The sequence below is a fragment of the Anas acuta genome, chromosome 2 (genome assembly GCF_963932015.1).
Source record: "Anas acuta chromosome 2, bAnaAcu1.1, whole genome shotgun sequence".
In the NCBI taxonomy this organism is placed as follows: domain Eukaryota; kingdom Metazoa; phylum Chordata; class Aves; order Anseriformes; family Anatidae; genus Anas; species Anas acuta.
In genome coordinates, this window is record NC_088980.1 from 1,978,398 (window position 1) to 2,006,291 (window position 27,894).

General features: G+C 39.8%; 1 protein-coding gene and 3 long non-coding RNA genes across 8 annotated transcripts in view; 2 read left to right on the forward strand and 2 right to left on the reverse strand.

Annotated features, from left to right (window-relative positions):
- Positions 1–3,124, forward strand: part of MYL3 (myosin light chain 3) — a 35,426-nt gene extending 32,302 nt beyond the window's left edge. Inside the window, exon 7 of one of the 2 annotated variants that reach the window (XM_068673182.1) lies at positions 576–2,558. The gene's annotated coding sequence lies outside the window, so the exon portion shown is untranslated. Of the gene's footprint in view, positions 1–575 lie in introns of both variants that reach the window. The other variant, XM_068673181.1, reaches the window with a different exon arrangement.
- A 9,808-nt stretch (positions 3,125–12,932) lies between these two features.
- On the reverse strand, positions 12,933–14,080 carry LOC137851636 (uncharacterized). Its single transcript, XR_011093308.1, has 3 exons — positions 13,602–14,080; positions 13,091–13,264; positions 12,933–13,004 (listed from the first exon to the last, which is right to left on the reverse strand). It is a non-coding gene; the product is annotated as an uncharacterized lncRNA (long non-coding RNA).
- Positions 14,081–14,668: 588 nt separating this feature from the next.
- LOC137852003 (uncharacterized) lies at positions 14,669–24,956 on the forward strand. 2 transcript variants are annotated; one of them, XR_011093615.1, is made up of 3 exons: positions 14,669–14,947; positions 23,890–24,118; positions 24,462–24,956. It is a non-coding gene; the product is annotated as an uncharacterized lncRNA (long non-coding RNA). The 2 variants fall into 2 exon arrangements; XR_011093616.1 differs by lacking the exon at positions 14,669–14,947 and adding an exon at positions 14,967–15,230.
- LOC137852001 (uncharacterized) lies at positions 15,605–27,886 on the reverse strand. Of its 3 annotated transcripts, none has more exons than XR_011093614.1 (3): positions 26,153–27,886; positions 20,785–21,010; positions 15,605–19,478 (listed from the first exon to the last, which is right to left on the reverse strand). It is a non-coding gene; the product is annotated as an uncharacterized lncRNA (long non-coding RNA). The 3 variants fall into 3 exon arrangements; XR_011093613.1 differs by lacking the exon at positions 26,153–27,886 and adding an exon at positions 26,006–26,129 and having other exon boundaries at positions 15,606–19,478; XR_011093612.1 differs by lacking the exon at positions 26,153–27,886 and adding an exon at positions 26,006–26,087 and having other exon boundaries at positions 15,606–19,478; positions 20,785–21,025.
- Between the last annotated feature and the right edge of the window lie 8 nt (positions 27,887–27,894).

Sequence of the window (27,894 nt, forward strand, 5' to 3'; positions counted from 1 at the left end):
GGATTTGCGTTTTGATGTCCACTTACAAGGCTCTGCTCCTAGACTTTTCCTAAAAATGTAATGGGATAAAATTGAGCTGACTAGAGAAAGAGTGGGCAAAAAATATGAAGACAAATAGATAAGCAGTAATGCATGCCTATGTCTCTGAGCCTACTCTTGGAGGATAATTATTGGTCTTCCATAAATCTGGCTCCCAATCTCTCCTGGCAAATGGATTGGTTTTCCAGGAAAAGACATGAGCTTTGTCCAGCATATCTTCTGACTTTATTCAGTAGTGTTCTCCAAACCACAGTGCCATTAAGGGTATCTCAGTCTCACCATTGCAAATGAGCTGAACTTCATTTCCAGTATTGTCTGGTCACCATTTATTTTTGTATTCCTGGAAAAGGTGCCAGCTGTTTTGAAATGGCATTTGCCACTGTTTACCTCGGTTCAGCTCTTGGGGAAGGTCTGACCTGAGAGTTAACCAACTCTATCTATTCTGCAAAGTGTCTGATAAAGTGGAAAAGGCAGTGGCTTCCTCTAAATTCATTCTGGGTTATTTTTCTTCTTCTTTGGTTTATTTTTCTACTCAGTCTTGACCAGGCCTGGTTTTATTTTGCTTTTGGAGCTGACATTATCCCATCCCACTGAGACCTGTCTGCTGTGTGGTGACTTCTGATTATGCTCACTGGCACCCTAGGGACTGAGTTAAGTAAGAGTCAAATCCAGGACTTTGGGACATTTGATCCAAGATAAAATTGACCAAAATGTAAACTGTTTAAAAAGCTTACTGCTTTTTCTTATTATGGTCCAGTTTTCTTTCTTAAAAACATTTATCTTCTCTGAACATACACACAGTTTTCCAGCATTAGATCCCAGTTTTCAGTTCCAAAGATCTGGACTGGCCCACAGCCATAGTGGGTATTCCCACAGTTAGCATTATCCTTGCTTATTGTTTAGAGATATTTTCAATCCTTAATCCTTTCCTAAATCCATTGCCATGGGGTATTCCCATTATGATGCCAAATCACCTAAGGCAGGGTCTGCCACTGAAGAAAAGAGAGCAGTGTTATGTTGTAAAGTTGGCAAGAGGTTGGGAGCTGCAGAACAGGGGCCAGCAAGAGTGTCTTGGCTTGTGATGGGTTTGGAGAGGAAGCTGAGAGCTCCCTGATTCATCGAGAACCAATGTGCCACTGATTTGCCAATCAGCCATGATGAGCATCTTTCAGGGGTGGCATCTTCCACTCCCTGTTGTGTTGCTGTTGGCATGTTTAGAGGAAGATAAATGCAGTCTTTACCCTTGAAATGCTGATGGCCCTTGCCATAGAGCATATAACAAACAAATCCCAAAACTCTGACTTTGAACTAAGTCGGACTATGGTTCTTGGTTCAATAATATAGTGGTGTATGTTTCTAGGTCTTTTCACATACTAGTTGAAAGTTAGATCTGCATTCTAATATAAGAACTGAACTATGTCTTTCTGTTTCTTTATTTTCTGAGCATAGTTATTGTGACTACACTGTATTGACTTTACTTATATACAACCAGCAAAAATACCCTAGTTAACTTTAAACATGTAAGCTGAAGTAGCAGAGCAGTACAGGTGGAGAGACAGCCCACACTGTGTTCGCAGGGGCTCAATTAGTGTCACACCTATAGGTTCATGGTGTTTGAGATATTCCAAGTGTCTGAGATACCCATGGCTTCACAGATATGATTCAGAGCCCATGACAGATCTGTGTCTGCTGGAATAGCAACTGGAGGCCAGGCAGGGTACTCTGGAACATCTCAGGAGTCTCTAGGTGCCAAGGTGTCGGGACGTGAATTTTGCTCTGTGGCTTGAACTCATGTGACTGTAGGAGAAATCCTGGAATATGCCAGAATTTGTCTGGCTGACATCATCTTCCTTGGCTCCCATCAGCTTAGGATGCCTACAGAAAGGCTCAGTTTCCAGACCTAAAGGAGATCCAGTCAGATGGAGCATGCAGAGTGAGTCACCTCATTCAAATACGAGACGTAGATGCTGAGTCCAGCTGCCAGTACAAAGAAGGAAAATTTTCCATGAAGCCTAATGCATATTTCCCTTCTGCGTAGGGATATTCTAAATAGAAGTAGGATAAACTATCTAGTGGCTCAGGAACTGGACTGTATGTTTATTTATTTATCTATTTATTTATTTTTGTAAACCTAAGTCTTTACCCTAGCCTCACATCTGCCACGTTTCTATCACCTTTCTATACTACTGCTTCCCATGTTTCATCCATCATTTGCATGTTGAGGTTAAGACTGCAGGGTTGGGAATGATTATAGATTTTTTGTCATGTTGTGTGATCTTTGAGGTCAGCTGGCATCTTCATAGGGCAGAGACTCTCATCTGCAGGCCATGCTGCCTATAAGCTGAGTACAGATATATTAAGATGACTGAGGCTGATTCATGATAGTGTTTGTTTCCTCTTTCTTCCTCTTATGCTTAAAAATAACTTCATTTTTAGGACAAGACAGGCACTGAGAACCCCAGATGCTGGCCTTGGATTTCGATGTATTGGAACGTCTTCTCATTTTTCAGCCCAGATTCCCATTACAGAGCTACAAAATGTACCGTCCCTGAAGTTATTTGGATAAATGTTTTTTGTTTGTTTTGTCTTGTTTCTTCATGGGAAGAGGATGGCCTTTGTGGAGATTCAATACACTCAGGAAACTGAAGAAGCATGGAATCTGAACCATGAATACCTGGGCATTGTCTTTTTTTTTTTTTTTTTCTGTTATGGAATATAAACAGCAATTTTTTTAATAGGGAGGGGAGAAAAGGGAGAGCAAATTTTTGTCACTAAGTCAATCAAAAATGTATTTGTCACTTCTATACCATTCTCTCCTTTCCTCTCTTCCTTCCAAAACAACTGGACCTTTCTTTTTGTGTTTATTGCATTTGTAAAAAAAACATCTGTAAGAGAGTGAGGGAGAAAAGAAACTAGAACAACTGTGTAAATCTCATGTGTGCAAGGAATACTCTTGGCCTTTGGTGAAAAGTGGCAAAAATAGAATATCCATCAATCAGCAACAAATGCAAAATTCTTCATATGTTTCTCAGCTTTGGAAAACACCACCTTTAATATGCGTGATGTAAAAGGAAAAACAAAACAACAACAACAACAAAAAACAAAGATGTATGAAATGTATGCTAAAATTGATCCCTTCTCTGTTCTCCACAAGGATATCTTCCCATTTCAACAGTCTGGCTTATGAAATGAGTAAAATGTCTTTCCCAATACAAACTGGAAATTGTTCTGATATACATGTCTCAGTCCTGCAGCCCTGTAGCTTCGTGCATTAAAATATGGGATTCTTTGTCTCCTGGTTTCATTGTTGTTTCTGTGTCTGTGTGAGGGAAGGGGAAAAAACAGAATAGGTTGGCTCATTTTTCTGGGGGAGAATCATTTGAAAAGGAAAACAAAAAACAAAAAACAACAACAACAACAATCAACCATTCTGTCCTTTGGTGGGAAAAAAAAAAAAAGAATACTGAAGCTGGTACAGTTCATTAGGAAATAACAAAAAATCCAAATTAACAACACTCCATTTAAGCAAGATGTATTGTTAAAAGAGACATCTTGAAAACTTAGTAGAGGAAAGATAGTCATTGGAACACTACTAAAGGACCAGAGTACTGGTACGAGAGAACACAAAATTATCAAACACATAATACACAACCTGTAACAAAATGTACATATAAATAATCATGATAGCAATTCTGCAGTTAGAAAATTAAATGTAGTATTAAGATAATAATAATAAAATGCTAAAATGAATTCAAAACTCTAGTGGAGATTGACAAGTGGAAATCTGTTCCTAGGAAAAAAAAAGGAAAGAAAGGTGTTAACTGTACATAAAGATGCAAGTAAGAGGCAAGAAAATATATCACCATGACTGACTGTTTTTGGAGAATCTACCTCGGAAGCATCAGTCCTAAACAGAGAAATGCATTGAACAGGCCACTGATGAGATCACAACAGTATCTCATCAGGTGTGCTTTAGTGTGCAGCGGACAGACACCAGAGATAACCACCACCATCCCTGGGCCATCTCCTCGGGGCTCACTTTGTGGGCATCTACTTCCCTTCTCACCGTTGGCTCCTGTGTTTTCTTTTTCTTTTTTTCCTGTTTTTTCTTCTCAGAAAGAGCAGTCAGGCATTGGGACGGGTTGCCCAGGGAGTCACTGTCCCTGGGGGGGTGTTCAAGGAAAGGTTGGATGTGGTGCTTAGGGACATGGTTTAGTAGTGACATTAGTGGTAAGGGATGGTTGAAGAACCCTTGGGCTCTAGCACTTGTAAGGCTGAGGAGCACCTTACAGCTCATTCTGACCATCTACTTTCTGTCCTCCCTTCCCTTGTGTTATATTCGATGCTTGTCTTAGTGGCATAGATATTTCTGTACTATAAGGATTACACATTGTCAGATATTATTATTGGCTTTGTTGTTGCTGATCACAGGTGAAACACCCATATAATCACATGAATCCAGCAGCTGGGACTTACACAATGCTCACGGGTATTCCAGGAAAGCTTCAAGGGCTGGTAGTGCTGTATGTGAGCATTCAAGCCCTTTGGTGGAGCAGAATGAGGGGCAACAACAACCAGGCTAAGCACAACCACTCGGGTTAATGAGCACCACGTGAGCATGCTAGGCAAGAGGACTGCCCAAGTACAGCACCTGGGGCACGCCAGCAACCTGGTGAAGCAGAACAGAGTGAAATAACAGCTGGTGTTTCACCCAGTGCATTGGCAGGGCTCTTCGTGGAAGGATATGCAGGTCAGCCCAAGGTGTATAAGCAAAGCTGTGTGTGGGAGAAGGCTGGAACAGTGCCTGCTGCCTCCTGTATCCCAGGATATGCTATCACTGAATTTTGTTTTCACAAGCACAAGATTCACTCACAAGCAAACCGGAATAAATAAGCAATATCTCCCCTTTCCCTTCCATTCCTTCTCTCCCCTACCCCCCAACCCTGAATTAAGAAAAAATAACCTCCTATCTAGAGAATGTTTCTTTTAAAAAAATGTGGCCAGGAGACATGCCAAGTTTCTGGAAGATCTTTTTATAGCACTAGCATCTGGCTCTTTGGGAGTCTCCGGAGGGAGTTTTGTTGGTGACTTTACATCTGCTGTGGTTAAGCTGCTAATGGACTGGCTGTCTGGGCTGCTGCCTGCTCTGCTGATTTCTTAGTACCATGCTTTGGTTATTTGAGGAGTTTGAGCCTATTGACTTCTTGCCAGAATTACATAGTACATTCCAGCAGCGACTTGCATTGCAACACCCAGTCATGCAGAAGGGGTTTCAGATGGAGCAAGGATATTGGCTGGCATTTCATTACTCTCTCCTTAAACCCACCCAAGCTTGGATGAGAGTGGGGTATGAAGCATGGACTGTTTTTGATCAGGAAGCCAAAGAGAAAGTTAATACTAATATATATATATATATTTTTCAGTGAAGTTCATAATTAAATAAACAAATGAATACATCAACAGTTTCATTTTTGGGATCAAATAAAACTACTTTGCCCCTCCTCCAGTGATATATTTCAGCTCAGTTTTTGACATATTCAACACTCTCTAAAAACTCCTTTTTAACTTCATCTAGTTAATTACTTATTTGTAGTGAAAAATCAAAATGTTCCACCTGTATCATTCTGAAATGAAACATTTTTATATTTTCAATATTTTTCTCTCTGACCCTGATTTTTTTTTTCAGCCATACCTGTTGTGAAAATTACACATGATTTTAAGCATGAATTTCATCCATATTGCCATTGCCCAAAGACTATGAAGTTTTTCTTGGAACTGTTTTGGGGGTTCATTTTTCACAGCTGACACATTTGAATTTGTAATAGATTTGCTCTTATGATGAGATTTATTGCCACTTAGAAATACCATTTTTTCCCTCCACTGAGAATAAAGTGATCCTAAACAGCTACTTCAGGAACAGGTTTTTTGAAGTAATTTCAGTGGATTAATTAGGAGTGCGTCTTGTCATTTGCAATGCTCTAGAACATTTCCATTCCTCCTGGCTCTAGCTGTTGCTTAGAAATATGCATATCTTCTGCGTATTCTGATATGTGATTATTATGGATGAGACTTATCTTATTCAACTTTTAAGCTTGACTGATTTGCTTACAAAGATTGTTTCTCCATAGACTTTGCCTACACATTACTTCACCCCCTCCTCACTCCACCACTCATCATAAAGCTAGGGTGATAGGTTTATTTGATTTATTTGGTTGTAGTAGCAACATTCTTGGAGGGATAATGATGTGAAGAGGTCTGAAAATTCAAGCTTAGAGGTAGAATTAATATCCAACTATATGCTGCTGATCTTAAATATATATATATGTGTATACATAGAGATGCAACTACACTTCACAATGTAGACCATGTGAGCTCTGAGTTCACCAAATGCCTTGTGATATAGCATAGCTATTTTTTCCCAGTTTCATTTAACATGGAAAATTCTTTGGATTCCCTAAAGTTTCTTATGTGTCCATCTAGGCTTCTTCTCACATTTATCTTGCAAAGTTGTTGAAATATGTCAAAAGCCCAACAGAACAGCAAAATGAATGTTTTCATTTATACATCCAAAAGTGCCTGTGTTTCTGTACTAGCTGTTCTGTGAATTCCTTCACTTTCCTGTAATAAAAGTGCCATGGGAGAGTTATGATGCATGCCAAAGATAAAAGACAGGAGAAATGAAGAAAGAAAAGTTCGTATGTGTGTAGGTAGACCTATGCTGAATTGAAGCAACTGTGTGTCATTTAATTTGGGACGACACTAACATTTGCAGCTGGGCTTCTGCTCCCACCAGGTAGAATTGATGGGTGTGTAGGTGCGCGCATGCAAACACCCAGATAACACAGAATCAGAGGATCTCAAGATGTAATTTGACATTTCTGGAATGAAGTTTCTAGTTTGATGGTACTAGGCTTTTGGGAGCCTAGTAGCAGATAAAAAAAAAAGTAAAATAAAATCAAACATACCAGAATCTCATAACCATACCATAAAATCAAACATACCATAATCATTAACACAAAGTTCTGTTTCAGTGCAAACTCCCTGTTTTTCTTCAAACTTCCTCAAAACTTCTGACATTCACTTGGTTTAGGAAGACTTATAGGTGGGGGATCACAGAACCACCTTTCTCTTTCATTCCAACTTCTTGCTGGGTATCCAGAAATTAAATATTATTTAATTTAACTTAATTTAAGTTAACATTTAGTAGCTTCTGTAAAGCTTGTATTAGAGAAGAAACTCAGCACAAACTCTAAACCATGCCTGCTGGACAGAGTGAAAGTATTGCAATTGTTTAGGAAGGTTTGGGCTGGAAGAAAATCCATGCAACTTTCTGCAGAAATTCAGTCCCTTCCAGCCTGCATGCAGTGCTATATAAAAAGTGAGGCACCACTTGAAAATTTTCTGGTAGCTGCAGCTCAAGAAGGCACCTCTTGTTTATGTGGCATCTCCCTTCACACTTCATGCAAACCTTCTGGCTGCATGAGGTCACACCAAATTCAGGCTAAATTCACAAAAAGTGATGCTTCTGCTGATTGTTTTGATTTTGAGGAGCTCATTATCTGATGATGCTCAGTCATGACTTCCTCGTACCAGACAGCCTGTATTTTAGAACATCACCTACCAAAGGCAATTTTTAGGGAAGAAGAAAAGCCAAATAAAACAAAACCTCTATCCCAGTCAACTCAGCTGAAGAAAAAAACTCCCCAGAAAGTGCTGAACTCATGAGTAATTCTTCTCCACTGACATTTGTAACTGCTGAGAGATGGTAAATAATGGGAACAAAGATATTTGGAAAATGCCATTTTCAGGCAACAATTAACATCCACAGAGTAAGTCCATGCAAAACCTGTCTTTGAGAACCAAACATTTCTTGAATGGAAATGCTCATGGTTTGCAGAAAACAATGAAGTTATCTTTTGAATTGTCTCTGTCCGACTAAATCTCTGTGCTGCCAGTGGCATTTATTTTTTCTCACAGTGTACCCAATTCTGAAGTGTCATTGCCGATTTGAATTGTAGTAGGGTCAGTCCACGGTCTTCTCCCCAGGAAACACATAGGCAGATATTTTTAAAACACAGAAATAGTTTTGATCTTAAATTCCCCCAAGAAATTTACAGCACAGGTATGTAGACTTCTTTAGATTTGATCAGATGGTTTTCATTCTGATTACCTCAATCTGAAAGGACAGGTCCTTGAAAACATGGCATGTGTTCACCACTTTTTCCCCCCCTTCTTCCCCCAAAGTAAATAAAATTTGGTTTCTTTCGTCCTTGCCTACAACATCATTCCTTTGCTGAACTGAATGAGGATCAGTGGATGATCATGCTGAGCTGCTTGGGATCAGTGTTCGCTCTGACTCACACTTGTGCAACACTATAGGATGGTGTGTGGAAATGGAGTGAGCAAGAGGACTTCCAAGATGGATATTTTGAAACTAAAATCCAGGTTTAGTCTGGACAGCTAATTTACTGTCTCCAGAGCAGAGCTATCCAAAGCAAACCACTGTCCAGATCCAGACCTTGAATAAATTTTTATAAAATCTCTCCAAGGTCCCAGATACATAAAATCTTCCATATTCCCATAAACAAAAATCCTGGGGGTCCCAATGTTGTTCTGCTGACTTTTTCGCATTGTAGACAGTACATGCTTGTTTGATATGCTGGGGCTGGTGTGGTGTTTGCTGCAGGGAGGAGACTGGATCTTGGAAGCATGTGTGCATGGCCCCAACTTTAAAGGTAAATTTTACACTAGTGATGTAGCTCTGCATAAGAGTGGATCTTGGGATAAACTGAGTAGCCTTGGTAGTATGTAAATAGTACGGTGTTCTACCTGTGGCCTGTGAATTTCTGAATGGCCAGGCATTTCTGAAGTGTAGGCAGTAATATTACCAGGTTAACAAAATGCCTGTATGCAAACATATCTGCATGTCATTATCTTACTGAAAGACGCATAGTGCTGGTCTATGGAGACATTGGAAATTTCTTTCAGGTTGTCCAATTGGGACACACATGTCAACACAGACACCATGGGAAGTGGATTAGAGTAAAGGGATGTGAAGGAGTGTAAACCCCTCGGCAGTGGACTGCAGAGATCTCCGCCTCCCATCAAGTCTTCTGAGATTAATTTCTCTTCTTCAGTTCAGCAATGCCATCTTCCCAAAAAGGCCAGGAAGGACTTTTGCTGTCCCACAAATGGAGTTTTGTACCCTTTGGAAAAAAAAGAAAGTAGAGTGAGAAAAATGAATGCATACGGGAGGCAGCAAGTAAATACAAAATATTAATGTGTTCCTATACCACATGTATGGTGAGCAAATCCCAGACTGAACAGAAGTACTATTAGCAGCTACTTCTCATTATTAATGGCTATTAACTTTAAAATTCCTAATAATCGTGATTCTTGGCTAGGATTACAGCCACTGACTGGGACCACACTGCACTTGCCAGAACAAAACTGAACAAAGAGACAGTTTCTGCACTGTAGAATTGACAGTCTAGTTTCTTTTAAAGCTATTGTTCTCATCAAAATGCATGTTTATGATGTTTACCCAGTGATTCATGGCACAACCACACAGAGAAGTGAGTAACTGACAAATATACACCATTTTAAGCAACATTATGGTGTGCAGGAACTGTATGAAGAATGAGGAAAAATTCTTCAAAGTAAAGCCCAAGTTTTCGTGTCTTTCTGGGTCCAAATTGTTAATAAGTGGCAGAGTAAATTCCCACTTCTGGTTTGGAGAACGTAGATGGATTCGAGTATGAGAAACATTGTCAAAACCCCTCGTAATCTGGTGTTTTGCTTTCTGGCATTTTGCACCTCTCCTGCCTTCACACTACAGTTGACTCACCTTGTCACGTCCCACACAGCAGCAAAGTGTGGGGGCTTTGGCTGTGAAAGCATTTTATCACCCTAATAAATGTTGTGCGAAAGGCTAGAAGCTTCCTGGTCTTCAAACACATGCTCAAAGTCCTTGTTTAGAGGCATTTCATGCTTAAAGGTTTTCACACTTTGTGCAGGTGAAATACTGGAGAATTTTGGCCTCCAGAATGAGCATGACCATGGAGCTAAAGTGAACTCCTTCAAACCCAGAGCTGGTGCAATAAACTGTTTATACTTCACTTTTCTCCCTGTATATATGATTTTTAGTAGCATTTATAAGTGTGAGCATTGTGTGGTGCAGCTCTGCCAGCAGAAGCTGTGAGGATCATCACACAGGCAAAACTTCTCATTTATTGGTACGGTCTGCACACAGAGATGAACTCATGGCCCAGCTTCACCAGCTGAGGGGGAGCTTTCGGGGAAGGGAATAAGTGGCTTACGCCTGCAGAGCTTGGGAGGATGCTGTTGTAGGACACCTGAGACCACATTGCTTCTCCTCATCCTAAAGGGGCAGGCTGTTTTTACTAAAGAGACCTTTCCTCCACAGCTAACAATACAGTGCTTATGATAAATGGGTTTAGGAGCCAGGGAGCACGTGTGAGAAGGTACTGACACACCACACATGAGCCAATTTCAAATTGCTGCTATTTAAAGCAGGGTGTGTGTGTGTGTGTGCATTGAAGTGATGTTTTCCAAGCTCAAAGCTGGAGTCTGCTTCAGAGCCAAGGTAAAGTTTTAAGAAATAATGACTGCTTAACTACTGTCCAGATGACCCTAGTTTTTTCTACACAAGCACTGAAAAAGGGGAAGAAAAAAAAAAAGCAAAAAAAAAAAAAAAGCACTCAGAATAATAAATAATATGAACATAACTTAAAAATGTCCAATTCTGCTCAGTGCCCAGTTTGCTGTAAAAACAAAGCTTTGAAATGTAAAAATGTAGAAGAAGACTGAAAATATGTGCCACAGGGGACTATTTTCTATTTCTATTATAAATCAAAAGCACTGTCTTAAGAAGTTGCAAGGTTAGATTTGGTTCGGGGCATATCGATTTGTGGGTGGCAAAGTGTGTGCCCCAGGCTGCGTGGCAATTTCACGCTACTCCCAGACAGCCCTTAAAATAGAGCAGCCACCTAGAAAGCTAAATAAAATTCTCTCAGGTTTAGAAAACAGCCACGATTGATGGGAATGCACCAGAATAGTTTGAGCCGCGTGGTTTTGTAGATCAGCTTTGACTAAGATCACCCCATGGATGTAGTGAGCTGCTCCTGCTCATCAGTCCTGCAGGGAGAAGGTACAGGATAAAAGGGGGAATCCAAGTCGGAGGACGTTTTGTTCCCAGGAATAATGTCAGAAGATGGTATTTCTGCCATCCCAAAGGAGGAAGGATGGGAGGGATGTTGTAAGGTATCCCTTCGCCATGTGGTAGACCTTTCCCACATTAATTTACTGAGGACTTCACTAGCTGGCTTCATTTACTGCCTGCTACCCTGTGATGGCTGAATAAGGAATGAGCTCCCCATTGGGCTGTTTTAGGACATTAGCTGTTAATCACAGCTTGCAGACTAGCATCAAACAACTGCTCTTCAATAAAAACATCCTTCATTTTTCTAGAGAACCACTTTTTAACTGTTGTCAATATATGAGATGAAGTAGAAACACCCATTATGGACACACACCCATCTTGTGCTCACTGGGATTAGGTGCTCACATGTATATGGCCACATGTGGCTTTGCAACCAGTTCTGCACATATCTGCATCAGTGTGCCTGTGTCTGGGTCTGTCTCCCATCTATGGATGGGAATCTGTTTTGGAAGGGAGGGAATGTGACAGATTTTGCTGTTCTTTTTTGTCTATTTCTCAGTAGAGAGGCATGTGTCTCCCTTTGCAGCTATACAGGCAGGGCTGAGAGCCTGTTAATGAGTATGACAAGAATGCTTTCAGGGTATAAAGCCATGTGTATGGTACGTGTGCATGCACCTTGTTAGGCTGCTATCTTCCTTGTTGGTGAGAGATGGTAGAGCCAACATAGGCTTATGGTGCCCAAGGAACCTCCTGAGCAAGATGTGATTTCTGAAATGTAGCACAGGTTATAAGGGACATTCAGCCCAGCCTTGGTGGTCAGCAAAGCCTGAACTCCACCTCACATGGCTTATTTTCCCATTTCACACAGTCGGTCTGTACCAGCTGGGAGGTCCCAGGGCCTCCCTCCCACAAAAAAAAAAGAAGATGCCCAGTGAAAAGAGGGCAGCTGGATCCCAGGGAAGTCTTCACAACCAACCAATGGAAATAACTTGTCTGTAATCTATAAGGCACAATAGTTCCAGAAACTGCTCTGGGGAAAAAGCACTCCAAAGGCTTCACATGGAGGTGGGGTGGTAGGCTAGGGAGCCTCAGACTCTTTTTTTCCTTTCTCTTCTCTTTTGCTGACTGTCAAGAACCAATTTCCCGGGTGGGAAGGAAGTGTGAACCTCAAGTCAGACACAGATACTCTATAAACTAACAAAACCTCAGAGAGACAGGAAGTGTCTAGCGACAGAGCAGCATAGCCAAAGACAACAGATCCTAAAGACACCCAAAAATGCTCCACCACCCCCTCCCAGTGCTACCATTAAACATACGTTGGCTCCATTTTGGCTGGGTTTGTTTCCAAGAGGTCAAGATGCTCATCTTGTCCCCAGCCTGCCTGGAGGTTACATAAACAAAAGGCAGTTCATTGAAGACAGTTCATTGCTCTCCCTCCTTCCCTTCCGCAGAGGATGAGGTCTCAAAAACCTCTCCAGGGGAGAAAGAGAAGGGAAGGGAAGGGAAGGGAAGGGAAGGGAAGGGAAGGGAAGGGAAGGGAAGGGAAGGGAAGGGAAGGGAAGGGAAGGGAAGGGAAGGGAAGGGAAGGGAAGGGAAGGGAAGGGAAGGGAAGGGAAGGGAAGGGAAGGGAAGGGAAGGGAAGGGAAGGGAAGGGAAGGGAAGGGAAGGGAAAATTAGGTTGGACAAGCACAAAATCTGTAAGAGTGATTATCTGGATCATGATCAGTAATCAGATGCCATGAGTCCCTTTCTACCCATGAAGTCTTCTAAAGGCTTCATCTCACTAGTATACATAGAAATTCAAATATACACCATTACTGACTTAATTGCAAATATATATTGATAGTACTGAAACTGGTGATGTCTTACTGGTTTTCATGAAGGACACACACTGACAAAAGTCTGAGGAAAAGCCAGTTTATATTCCTGTCTTCCTTTGCCATGTTCTTTCCAAGCATGCTTCTCCCCCCACCTGTCTGAGCTCCAGTAGTTGCAGGTTGATTTAGAGGCTTGATAATTTTTTCAGTGATTCCTGATTATCTGCTGCAGTACAATGAAAGATACAGACAGGGATCGTAATTGGCATCTTGCAAACAATTGGCTGAACAACAGGGGTGTAATGAGAAATTGCTGAAGTACTGCTCTGCCTGCTACACACGCGGCAATGTATCTCCCCTCACACAAATGTGGCAATTTCTGAGAATAATATCCTTTAATGCTCTGCAGATTTCATTTGTCAGGTCTGATTGAGGATGGCAAAGCACAGAACAAATGTCCTTGGACAGAATCCTGTAGGACAGCGGTACGTAATAGCTGTCATACAGTATTTGCTATGGGATTTACGTGACTACGAGTCAACATTTCCACCTGCGCTAGATACCTTGAATTCTTTTTATTGTTGTCAGAGAGGTGCTCTGCTCAATACAGTTAATAAACTGAAGCAAGAGCCTTCTCATCCTAAAGGTTGTGCTGAAGGTAGTTCAGATGAATTATTCCCTAAAATCCCCATTCGTCTCTCCTAAATATAAAGGAGGGAAAAAAGAGAGTCTAACTCAGCTGTACTTTTGACACTGCAGACCTTACGGCTCCATTCACCATCTGCTGCTATTTAAGAGCTTAATGTGGGCATGTTTATCCCCCCAAAGCCAGGTGGGTTTGGCAGCTGGTGTAGATCTCAGTTAAAGAAAGCCATGGGTAGCAGCCAGAAGAAGTCATTTACAGCTAGTTCATGCTGACCTCTTAGGTTGCTTTCTGACTAATTTTTGGTGGTTCTGCCCACTGGGCCACATCCCTGGTGGGACTTGGGATGATGTGGGCAGCAGGGGGAATGAAACTCTATCCCACTGTCTCTGCACCACATTATCACCTCCTCTCTCAAACAAGGCAGAGCAACGTGGTTGTGTGTAAATTGCTGAACTGGTTTGCTGGATCTGCTGAGACATTTCCACAGCCTTTGGCCACCCAGTGCTCACCTACTTGACCTCTGAAAAACCTCTGTGTCTGAGCGTGCCATAATTTTCTCAGTCTTTTTTGGCTTCTCTCCAGGAATAACTCTCCTATTTTATTCTGCTTTTTTTTTTTTTTTTTTTTTCAGTAACTGAAGCTTAACATTGTTTTAGACACACACACATAGATCTGCACTAATATATGTATGCACTTTACGATCTGGAAAAAGGCAAATTTGTCAATAGGAATAAAGCCATTCAGAGGCGTGAGAGGATGGGAGATGTACAAATCCTCCATTATTTCACTCTAAACAAAATAACCAACTCTTTCATAAAGGAGAGTTCAAATGTACTCTATGTTGCTCTGGGGGAGTTCATCTCTTATTCATTGAATTTTGCTGCTTTCTATAGAAGGCATTGAGTGGGAAATTGTGGAAGGGAAGCGTGTGTCAGGCATGAATCTGAATGCATATTAGAGAGCCCATTCACAGTTGCATGGTGTTGGCATGTGAATATATTTTTCTGCAAGTCTCCAGACTTTTCAATTTGTCATAGGATTGCAGGGTAGCATTATCTGTAGACAGTATTGTAACCTCTAGTGGAGGCTAGAACATTTATTGCAGCAGTGAATGGCCTCTCCTTCTTCCTAAATATTTATAGATATGGGATACATAAGTGGGGTCTAGACAGCTAAAAACAATCTGCTTTAATCGATTCATTTTATCTGAAGATATTGAGAAACAGTCCAGATAAATCACCAGAGAGGAGGTAGCAGAGAAAGGTAAGTGAAGGAAAGCTTTGTAACTAGACATTTGTATCTCAGGCATCTAAAGTTAGGTCAAGTAAATCTTGAAAGGGTGGAAGACATCTATCTACTCAGTGAAAGAAGCAGCTTTGTTTGCCTGTTGTTTCAGGTGAAAATATAGAATACATCTACCTCTCCCAGTCTTGGGGCCCATTTATAACAAAGACATAGAGTGGAGCAAGCTCTGCAAAAGAGTAACCAAGATGGTCAGGGAAGTGAGGAGAGGCTCAAGAATCTATGCTTCTGTGCTCTGGAGAAGGTAAGGCTTTGTGTGGACCAGCCAGCAGCCTGCCAGTACCTGTGAGGAGCTGACCAAGAGTTCGGAATCAGGCTTTGCAGAATGACGAAGGCAGGAGGACAACAGGTGACAGTCAGAAAAAGAAACTATGGTTGTTCAGACTGGCTCCAAGGAGGAATTTATATATATTTTTACCATGAGGACAGTCAAGCAGTAGAATAAGTTGTTTGAGGAAGGTTGTACACTCTCCATGTTTTGTGTTATTCAGAATCAAACTTGACATAGTAGCTTGGCCTGGTCTCATAGCTGGTCTTGTTTTGAGCTTGAGGTTTAGAGACCTCCTGAGGTGAGGCCTGTAACACAATAGGATCATGAGCAAACTCAGTGTTTGTGCTGTTACCACAGAAGACTTAAATGATATCTTCTGAGCTCTGATGAGCCCTTTCAGTTGTTCTTCCCTCACTTGATCTTCCTTTGCTGTGGCTCCCTCCCTTTTGGAATGGATGGGGCACTCAAGACTTAGTGTGGGTAGATCCTTCTAAAATTGCTGTCTTCTGAGCCTCTTCCTTCAGCTCTGGTTTAAGGTGTGTGGTACTGACATATTTAGAGGTGTGTATTTGTGGGAGAAAAGGTGTGTTTTTGATTTCACACCTGAAGGAGTAAGACAGTGAGGAGGATGAGGGGAAATGTCATATGGTTTTCTTGTGACTTGTTTGGGTTTTTCAGAAAATATTTTCCTTTACTTTGATATCATGGTTGGTAGACCAGAAAAATAAAAATAAAACATTAAAAGTAAATAAATAAAAAAGAAAGAAAAAGCCTCACAGTTATATATTTATCCTTAAACCACAAAATTCAAGCATGACAGTATATTGGGCCATTTCAATACACACAGGAAAGCTATTGTTGAGCAACATTATTCCTTGGTTTTACTACTGTAATGTAGGGGCATGTGTTAGAGTTTAGAAATTCCCTAAAGAGCAGCTGTTGGCCTGTAGCAATTTAATTGAGAATGTAACTATGGCTAGTTGATTTTATTTCTAAATCTGTCTTTGGCTCTTTTTCCCTTTATCTTTGATCTAGTAGGCCTGATCCAAGGGCCACCCTGGACGGGGCAAATCTGCCTTAGAAATTGATGAAATTGATTTGGATCGGTCTTGGTCAGCACAAAGGTTATAGCCAAACATGTACTTAGCTTTATACCCCATCCTTGCAGCTGGTGGGAACGAACCTAAAATAAGAACAGAACTTTCCATTCCCTGAGGAGAGAGCTGGTAGAGATTTTTCTAAGCATATGTGCATCAACTGGGATATTTACTGCTACAGTTTTGATGCCATAAAAGTCAGATGCCTAAATCATGGCAACAGAAGGGTCCTAGATACTCCAATGTTACCTTGTGGGCAGTGGAGACAGACAGGTTCTTTCAAAGTGTGGTTTAGAGGAAGGATCCAATTAATTGTTCTGTATTGCCTTCTCAGGGCATTTTTTTTTTCTCTGTTAATAATAGAGGGAGCAAAGGAAGATTAGGTTCCTAATGTAGATATTGGGTTAGAGTCAGATGCAAATCGAGATGCTGACCCACCTACGCATGTCTGCTCCAGGTGTCCTACCTTCCCTCCCAGTGTAAGAAAGATCTAAGGTCAGTTCCATTTCCTCAGTGCATGTATGTGAAGCCATTTGAGATTCCCTAGGCCAAGTATTCTGCCTCCTGGGGGACCAATGGCAAGGGACAAGAGAAAATTTCAGGTAAACCAGTGTGCCTGAAATGTCAGTAGATGCCTCTATTTGGGCAAATGATTTTAACCTCAGGTCTATGTAGACCATAACTGGATACAAGACACCCCATTTGTATAAACACACTGAATATATTCCTTTGAATACAGGTGATTGAATCTGCATGGTGGTGTCAATAACCTTTTACATCACCTGAGCATTTTAAAGTCCCAGTCACCCCCCAAAATATCAAGAGTAAGACTAAGAAGAAAGCCTATTTGGATGTCTACTGGTGGTCAAAACATGATTTACCTGGGAATAAAATGGAGCAGCATGATCCTGAACCTTCCTGATGATTTCCTTGAAATATATATTATTAGGCAGTTCATTAGCATACAGAGTGCCTGAAATGACCCTCAAATTAACATCTTGGTGCATGTAGAGCTCTGAGGAGACACCAATCTGCATACCAAAATGTTGCAGTTATTTTATCTCAGAAGTATTCTCATGCTAAGAGGTCTGAGTTTCATAAAATCAAACAGGTCTTTTGAGTGTAAACCCAGGACTTCACTTCATTTTGAAGGAAGTTTTCCTTAGGTCCTTATGTCTCAGCCTCTGTTGACTATAATTGAGACTTTACTGTCAAGCTGCATGGAATGTGCATGGAATATGATGGAATGTGTGGAATACGTACATTTTAGTCTCTCTTTTTTCTTTTTTTTCTTTGTGTGTGTTCTCTATTGCACCAAATCTCTTTGGTTCTCACAGCTATTAAAACCACAGATGTTAAATGGGAAATAAATCATAATAGCATCTCATTGCTCATATATAAAGTTTGACTGGGTATTTAATACCTTAACTAACCCTTATGCAAACACCTCACCAAACTTGTGCAAGACTTGAGTCTCTTCAAGCAGATTTTTTAAATTTTTAATAAGATTTTAATAAGAGAGAGGTCAGGAAAGGGAGGCATGGCAGAAAATAAGCCATTTAGAACTGCTTTCTTTATAAAGAAATTGAGAAAATATAGCAAGCCAAAATTAGCAACAGAGGAAAGTTTTATACAGTGGCCCTTATTAAAACCTCTAAAAATGCCTTTGCAATTACTCTGACCACACTATTTCCCAGATATTCCTGAGGCTAGACATGTATTGGATCCTAATTACAGGGAATATCATGATGAAGGTTAATCACTAACCCCAAAATTGTAGGGACCCACATGAACATCTCTGTAAGGAGATAATCAACATTTCTGTAGGATATATTAGTCAAGCTGTGATCTGTAATCCCTATTCAGGCCACTCACCACAGTACCGAAGGTAAATTTAGACATCTGTCATAATATCTTAGATTTTAGATAGGGATTCATGGCTCTATGTCAAGATGAGTCTCCCTGACTCTGATCCCTGCACAACCAACAGAGGAAACTATGGTGAGGCATAAGGCACTTACAGAACCGGACTGAACATGAGACCCTTTTTCTGAGTAGGAATGAAGATCTATTGCCAGTAACCTGAGCACAACTTTTTTTGTGCTTGGGGTATACAATTCAGCCTCAAAACCTTGGCCAAACCACAACTGAGAGACTCCAGTGCTCTGTATTTGACACCTGACTTTACCAGAAAATTCATTGCTGATGCTGGATGTGGCTTTTGCCTTGGCCTTTCCTCTCCATCTGCAAAACACAAGCTATAAAAAACTTCTTCATCTACTCAGAAATGACTCATCTATCTAGTCACAGAAATCTAATTATATTTTAGATGACTAAAGTTATCCCACTCGGTCTCCAGTTACAAACTTAGATGATCATGTGTTTCCCCTTGGTCTTGTGTCACATCTTTCAGCCCTGTGTAGATATCTTGGGTATCAAAAGGTGCCTCAGATATCACAAGACACAGAATTTTAGGTTCCCAGATTGTTCCATGGGTGACTATCATTAAACAAAAGTGCAATACACACAGGATATTGAACTTATTTTTGGTCTCCTCAGAGTCATCAGAAAGAAGCCCATCTTCTGATCTCTTAAACAGTTAAAAAAAGATTCAAATGGGAAATAAGTAAAAGCAGGAATATACCAGTTTTCCGATCTATACCAAAGATATTCCTATAAAAGTTTTCAGAATCCAGTGCTCTTTGAGCACACTGGGTGAAGGAAAAGAAGATAGTTGCTTTCTTACAATAAAGAAAGTTTTGGTCTTCAATACTGACACAGGATGTACAAGAGAGCTGTGCTTCCCCAAACTGCAGCTGGAGGTCAGGCAAGAGAACCCAAGTCATTTTCAGTAACACTTAATACGTTGTGCTCAGGGAATTGAATTAATCCTTCAGGCAGGAATTCATCTTGCAAATTCATGTGTCAAAATATAGGGAGCAGTATGTGGGACAGGTGTGGAAATTGGCATCACTGTCTGTGATGTCAGCTTAAGCGTCTGTATCGATATGTAGAATCTTCATTTGAGATGTTCAGGAGGGTCCCATCTGATGTTTCTGTTCCAGTTAGGTGTCTGCCAGGCCCTGTGCTATGTTCACCCCCCCCCGCATGGGTGTCTTGGATACTGAAAGACATCTTAGATGGAAATAATTACTTAGACTTCAACAACTGAATTACATCCCTATTAGCTTTGCAGATGGACCACGCTCTAACTTTCACTGAATCCATCGACCATTTTTCCACTAACTGAGATGAGATCTTACACAACCTTTTCTCATACAGACGTTTGCGTGTTTTCACACAAAACTTGAGTTTGAATCTGCAAGCTGAAAGTACCCCGAGTTCAGTGATTTGGTGCATGTGGTTAACATTTCTCAGAAGTTTTGCAGTATCCTGCAAGACACACTTCTAACCTGTACCTCCCTAACTTTGGGAGTAAATTTCCTTCTCTTAAGTAATTTCATAGCACTAATAGAGACACTAGCACAGTGTCAGGCAACATTTTGTTTCAGAGCTGGGAGAGATTATGAGCATGCATGCTTTTTACCATGGGTCAGTGACATGGGATAAGTTAATTAAGTGCAATGTGAGTAAAAACATGAACACTTTCAGTCATATGAATGTGCTCAGGAATCCTTCTCAGTGCATCGCTTTGTTTCCCTTACTGCAAACTTAAAGTGTGCACTACCATGTCACCCAAATTCAACACAGTGCCTCGGCATTTGCTTTTGAGCATGTGATGAAGCAAACCCCATGTACCCACTCACAGCTGGGTGAGTTTTATGTTCTCTTCCAGCATTTTATTTCCACATTTTACTTATTCACTTTTGTGGTGGCAAATGACTCCTAAAGCACCTTTCAAGCAAGCAACATTAATTAAAAAAGACTGTTTCCAAAGGCGTAACTTGACAGACTTGAATTTACAGCTAAAGAGCAAAAACCAGTGTTTTTGGTTGTTTGTTTCTTTTGTATTGTTTTTAATATACGCAAATTACATGGGGATTCACTAACAGCTCAATTCAAAATTGTTTCATCCCTAATAGGGGCCATTACAAATATTGTTCAAAAACAAAGGACATAGTCCATTTATGAAAGTTAATGGAGCAGAACGTTCACTTTAATTCTGAGTATTCCTTGTGTCTGGTCCGGGCATGCTTGTTTGTGGAGTTTCATGTTTTAATTCAGAACAGGTGTTGGATGGAGAAATTGAAGAATAAATTGACCAGACAGGCAGCCTGTCAAGAACCAAAATAGGCCACCAAAGCAGGAGGTGGAAGAGAGCAGGTTGCAAACTGCATAACATCTAGGGAAAGATTGATGCTCTTGTTCAAGTGTGATTGAGCGACTGTGTATTTATGATTTCCTTGAGCAGAGTCTGAGGTTTATAACCTACTGGTTTTAGACTGTTTTTGGACATGGCCATCACTCACCAGAATTAATGTGCTTTTCTTCCTTACAAACATCTTCAAAAATGAAAATGTTCTTCCTTTAAAAGGGAATATTTCAGCATTTTTGTATTCAAATCCTTCTTTATTTCTTCTTCTGATCTCAAGCAAAAATGGAGTCTTTCTTCCCCATTTGTTTTTCTTTTCTCCATTTTTTTTTCATCCTCTGAATGCTTCCCATGACAGTAAAAGAAGCAAGTGACAGCAAAACCTGGGAAAAGAGGAACTGAAATAAAAAATACATTTTCAAAGCACTAAGAAATTTTATTATTTTCAATTAAAGGTTCTGTAAGTTCCTTTAAAAAGCAGAAGATGAGCTGTGCTAGGAAAATCACTGCATTAAAATTTTTCAACCAAAAAAAAACAAACAAAACAGTCTTGGAAGACTGTAACTTTCAACTGCCTTTGTCAGTACTTGGAGTCAACAATACAGGTGCAATGTTAATGAAGAATTGAATATTTTTCCACCATTTTCCACCATTTGCAATGTAATTGCATATAATTTGGAGAAGGTGGAGGCTGAGATGCATACCCAGCCATGAGTTTCCAAGCCTCAGTATCCCAAGCCAGCTTATAGAGGTTTAAGCACACATTTCAGATACCAAATCCATAGATAACCCATGAGGAGCAGATGGCACAGGTTCTGATGTACTCCTTTTATTTGGTTTGATTATAATCTCAAGGAAGAAGGTATAGCTTCAGGTACGAGGTATAAGGTATATTCAGGTATAAGATATATTCAGGTATAAGATATATTCAGGTATATATATATATATATATATATATATATATATATATATATATTTAAACTAGGAGCAACTGCAAGCTCCTGAAAATTATTTTCTTTGTGCTGGGGACAAACAATCACAGAATCATAGAATGTCTTTAGCTGGGAGAGACCTTAAAGATCACCCAGTTCCTCCAATCCCCTGTCATAGACAGGGATGCCATTCTCTAGATCAAGTTGCCCGGGTCATTGTCCAACCTGGCCTTGAACACCTCCAGGGATGGGGCATCCACGATTTCTCTGGGCAACCTGTTTCAGTGCCTCACCACCCTCTGTGTGAAGATTTTGTTCCTCCTAACTCTTAATCTAAATCTCTCCTCCTTTACTTTTAAAACATTTCCCTTTGTCCTGTCATTATCTGCCCAAGAGAAAAGTTGTTTACCATCTTTTTTAAAGCCCCCTTTAAGTATTGAAAAGCTGCAATGATGTCACCCTAGAGCCTTCTCTTTTTCAGGCTAAACTTACCTTTTAATTTATTGGTCCCAGCAAAAATCTAAGCTAGGGAGAAAAATCTAAACTAGGGATAATCTAAACCAGGAGCATGTCCTGGGACTCTGTAGGTGTTTTCAAGGCATCACTACAGATATTCTCCTTCCTCAACAGGAAAACCAACAGGGAAAATGAAGATTTTTTCTAGGGACTGAAGCTGGGACTGGAGGTTCCAATGTGTACGTAGAGATTGAAATGGGGCACACAAAAGTTTGGTGAGCCCCAGTTTGATGTGAAACAGCTCCTTCAAAACGCATGCTCAGCTGGGTCCTAAATTCTGGAAATATCCACATCTTCCAAAGATGTGCCTGAGTGACTTGAGCTGTGAAAGTATACAGCTGTACCAGACGTGATTTTACAGAACTGCTGCAAACACGTGTTCCTACTTCATCAGGTGCCATATAACAGTTCAGACCTCACATAGGTCCTTTCCTTATCTACATTTCATCTGAATGCAGTTGGATTAGATTAGGTACAGAAATTTAGGAGATATTTTCCAGCTATAAATCTGATACAAATGAAGTTTATTTTCCACCAGCCTGAAATTTCGTGTTTCAGTATTTTTGAGGACTGAAATCAGCACTATCCCTGTGTTTCTGCTGATCTATCATAGCTGGAAGCTCAGCAAGCCAACTCCACTCATCCTCATTTGGAGCACTTCAATCTCCCTGTACAAGAAACAGACCCAACAACATATAGAGGTTTCAGATGTTCCTGCATCATTAAGAACAAGAGGGAATTCATTAAGTTCTTGCTCTGTAAGATATTGGGGCTCTGCGTCTTTTTTTGCAAGTCTTTCTTTACCAAAGTCACCGTAATTTCAGTGAGGTTGTTCTTCAAGCAAAGCTGTTTAAAACCAACAGGATAATTCTGTGGGTTGGGACCTTACAAAATGGGAGATGAACTGACTGTTATGTGATGGCAACAAATCATTGTATTATACCTACTGTAATAGGAATCACAGCTTACAGTATAAAAGATTTTCAAATGGTTTCAATCACATCAGAAACTCCTAATGGAATAAATTATTTAAATAAGTATTTATATAATTTAATAATAATTATTATTAATAATTAATAATAATAATAATAATAATAATAATAATAATAATAATAATAATAATAATAATAATAATAATAATAATGATAATAAATTATTATAATTAATAATAATTATTTATATTATTTATATAATTATTTAAATGTTGTGTGACTAAAAATTTTAAAGTGATACTGATCAAATAGAACAGAAGACTAGAAGAAAACCTAAATTCTACAGTTTTTCAATTGAGTCCTCTGCAGAAGTTGTATACATACTTATATCTATGAAAAATACAGAGACAGAATCAAGAAAAAATAAATATTCTCCAGGACTCCTGCTTGCAAGATAGTTGTACTGTAGCTGGATACTACCTAAATTATTCCTGTGAAGCTAGACTTTGTTTGTGCTGAAGTCAGCCCGTCTATATAGAAAGTTAACAGAGCCAAGTCATGGATGTGGGCAGTGTCCCACAGCTGCTCACACTATTACATTGTTAACATAGCCCCTAGCATTGCTTTGACCTGTGTCCAAGAGCAAATGCCCAGACAATGCTTGAGCACAGTGGGGATAGCACAAATGGGCTTATTCCCAGCATGAAGATTGCCTGTGGCCACTTTTTTAGGGTGTGGGAGGGAGATAGTTTATTTGTATCAGCCAGGGACCAAGAACAGGCTGATTAAATAATATGCTATTATTTAATAGCATAGACATGGAGTCTTGTGTGTTGGTCCCAGTTGGGTTAAGTTCATAACATTTATCTGTTTCCAAAACAGAGTTAGACAACTTGGTGTCATCATGGAGCATGACAGGAATCCAGCAGTGTTCCAGACCTAAAACCTGCACATGTGTGTGCATGCAAACACTCCCTGTGCTGGAGAAACTTAAAAGACCAGTGACAGGACAACGATCCCACTGAGTCCAGTAGAAATCCTCTTTATGGGATGTGATAACTTCTAAAGGTGCACAATGAAATTGCCTTGCAAAGGACATTGTGGATTACAGGTGAGGAAATTGGAGAAAGAACAAGATATGCTCAATTTTCTCTCTGCTGCTTCTATAATTTGAGTATCTGCTCACCTTGCCTTAAATACACTGGCATTTACAGCTAGGTAGTTGCATTTAACAAGGAGACTAAAAAGGAAAAGCAGTGTGATGAGAAATGTTAGATACGAGATAGAAGTAAGAGATTTTCCATCTGTTACCAAGGACAGCCCAGACTGGGGGAAAAAAATAAATAAATCTCTGTTATCCATTTAAAGATTTAAAGTATTATATTTGATGGTAAGATAATGAAAGATAAATCCTAATATGTTTTGTTTGTTTGTTTGTTTTTGTTTTTTCTTAGACTGAATTCATGTCAAAGAGGAGATTCCCACGGGCAATGAACAGAGACCTTTTCTGGAATTCAGAGCCCAACATCTAGACAAATTCCTTCCTCAAGTGTTCTTTAAATTCAGGACTTAGATCTTTCACTTTCTTCAACCTTCAATCTTCAGTCTTCAGTTTCCCAGCTCTAAATCAGCATGTGATGAACTGTAGTGATGAGGGTGCCTTATTCATGGGTCTTCATGTATTTACAGTGTGATTTCAAGATTATAAAAAAACAAAAAAAAAACAACAATTAAAAAATAAATAAATTAATGTTGTCTAAGCTACCCACTCTGTGTCCATGAGCTTAACTCCCATGGGTGGCCCTCCTGAACAGTTTTTGTACTTGATTCTTGATTCTCAAGAATCAAGCTGGATGTCATGTTTTAATACTCTGCCCTGAATAGTGGCCAGCAAGATGCTGGACAGGCCTTTTACGAGTACCAGTGTATGTACCAGTCCATGTACCAGTGATGTAAACATCATGCTTACAAACAGAGTTGTAAACAGCATGCAGAAGACTTTATAAGAGGGTGACTTTTTATGATTTAAGATCATCATTAGGGAATTAATTCAAAAGTTCTCAGACCTGTGGAAGCAATGTGAGAGGGAAATGCTATTTGGCTATATCCCATACACTTTTTTTTTTCTTGTTTCTTCTTTGTGTTATGTTAGAGATGTAGTAGACAAGAGTCTATAAATGCCACTACAAAAATATGCGAACAATTTTCTTTTTCTCTGTAATGCATTTTCCATTTCATGTTCTCAATGAGTAAGGCATTCTTACAGGACCAACTTCCTTTAGGATGAGTGCTCTGAAGCACTATACTTCCACAACTCACAAGATTTAGCTTCTCAACTACTGAGAAAATATTGTCTGCAAGTCTCTCTGATATCTGAATGTGATGCACAAGCTGTTAATTTAGAGCATGTGCATAGGAAATGTGGTCCTGTCTGCAGACATTGGCGTGCTCTGGTCTGAGAGATTGTTCCTGCTCCTTTCAGTATGGGGTTAAGAGGTGATTTGCTTTATAAGGAAATTAAATAGGTGAAGAGGAAGAGAAATGGGATTTTTCAGCTTACCCAACATTTTCGGTGTGTTCCACTATATAGATTCCACTATATAGATTTCAGCAGTAATCTATATTCTTCATGCTTTTGGCAATCTCAGTGCAGACAAGGATCAACAAAATATCTGAAAACTACATTTCAAGTCCTTCATTCACTTTGAATGAAATAAATAATAAAAGGAACGAGCCAAGAAAGAGTAGAGATGGAAACTTCAAGACCTATTAAGAAATTGTGTAAAACTTGCAACATTCTAGTATGAAATTCTGCATAGAGAGTGATCAAACATAGCAAACTTTCAGATAGAGTGGGAATTCATGGAATTGAATCAGTTATTTTGATTTAAGGTTAGCTGTCCAAAATAGAAACATGAGAGTCCCCTGCTGAAGCAGGTTTTAGCACTGGGTATGCTGAGCTAAGCCACAACCAGCTCCAAATTCCAATTACACCCACCTCATATACATACAAGACAAATCAGAATCGGTGTGATGATTTCTCAGGAGTTACTGCTGATGTTTAGCCAGGTAGGTAGGACCTGTGTATGTGAAAGTATCATCTACTTACCCTTTGACTTTCCAGCCTTTCAGTGGGTTCACTTACCGACAGGCCATTTGGGTGGAGTTCAGCTGGACTTCAAGATCTGAATCGATTTCCCTGGGACCATAGCAAAAAAGCTGAAGTTTTGGGCCAGAACTCCACCTCATGTTATGTAAGCATGACTGGGGGATGGAGCCTGCATTGGTCTGGAGGATTTAGACAGGTTTCTACCAGGAATCTGGAGAACAAAGGTCAGAGCAGTTCTTGGAAATGTTTTTTTCTACTCACTCACAGTTTGTAAATGAATTTGCGATGGTAAGAGGACAGGAAAGATAGTCCTTGGCAAAGCAAATCATTGTGGGTTATTTGTGAATTTTTTGAACTAGTTTCCTTCATTAAATATCATTAAGCTCAAAGTATCATATCATTAGGAATTAAAATTAAAACAAAACAAAACAAGCAAACAAAATAAGGCATAGCAAAACAAACATAAAAAAATCACTTTAATTTTCCAGAATTTGGAAGTTCTTTCCAGCCCAGCAAGTTTTTCTTATCCCCAGTAACCAATCCCCAATTACCTAAATGAACATCCGCTTGAAGGCTCAAAACTGCAGTCTTAAGGGTGCATATTCTGCCTTTCACTTCCCCGGGAATTTTTTTATTTTTTTTTAATGAAATACTGCATAACTGTATCTACACCCAGTCTAAGCATCCAAAATGAGAAACATCAACTTTCCAGCTCTCATTCTGAAAGGAGGAGCTCTGCCTATGATACAGCCTAATAAATTACAGACTGGTAAATAACCAAGACTAATTTCTTTAGCTCATCCTGTCCCTTCAAAATACCAAGAGTCAATGGATGACGTCAAGTCTGCGTGCTGGCTTTCAGTTTGGCTCACTGAGCTGCTGTGGCCAGTAATACCTTGGCTCCTCCAGGAGCTTTCACACCTTTGTGCACTTGACCTTTTCTTTGTAAGACTTGGCCTCAACTTTTTTTTTTTTTTTTTTTTTTTTTTTTACACTCTGCTCATTGAATGAGAATAAAGCTTAGTGCCAGAAAGCTGCCACTGAAAGGATTGGGTAAAATAAAACTTGTATTAAAAAGACACTTCTTACAAGCAATTATCATTCTTGGGAGCTTTGGAAGTTCCTTCTGTGTTGGGAAGCAGATGCTTCAGAACATCTGTTGCACACAAATACAACTGGATTGACACCAACACATCCTGTTATTGTCTTGCAAAAACAGGGTAAGATTGCAGGTAAACAAGAAAAGGGTTGTAGAAAAAGTAATTGTTTATCTGAAAGCTTCCAGCCCCGTTCAGGAATTGTGCTGAAAGGCATGATTTCTCTTCTCTGCACCAGGCTTGATAATGGATAGACATTTGTTATGAGGGATTAATGATAATTGGCTCGGGAGCAAGCCACATCCTTGCCTTGTGTACTTCTGGCACTGTAATTCAACATGCTTTAGCCATGTTAGCCCATCTGGCTGGTTACTTCCTTCAGACATTTGGCTAAGCTAAATGATCTTGCTAGGACCAGTCAAGAAGGAATGCCCTAAAACTGCATGTGTATGCCAAATGAATATTTTTGGTTTGTCTTTTTTTTTTTTTCTTTTTCTTCCCAAATTGTAAGCGATGGTTTCTCCAGTGATTTCAATTGTTTTCATTCATATTCATTTCCTGGAGGATCTTAGCTAGATATTTGTACTTAAAATAAAATAAAAAAATAATTGTAATAACAACTCCTCTTCCTCTCCAAACCGCATACACTAGCACACAAAACTGGCGTACTGTACTTTGCCA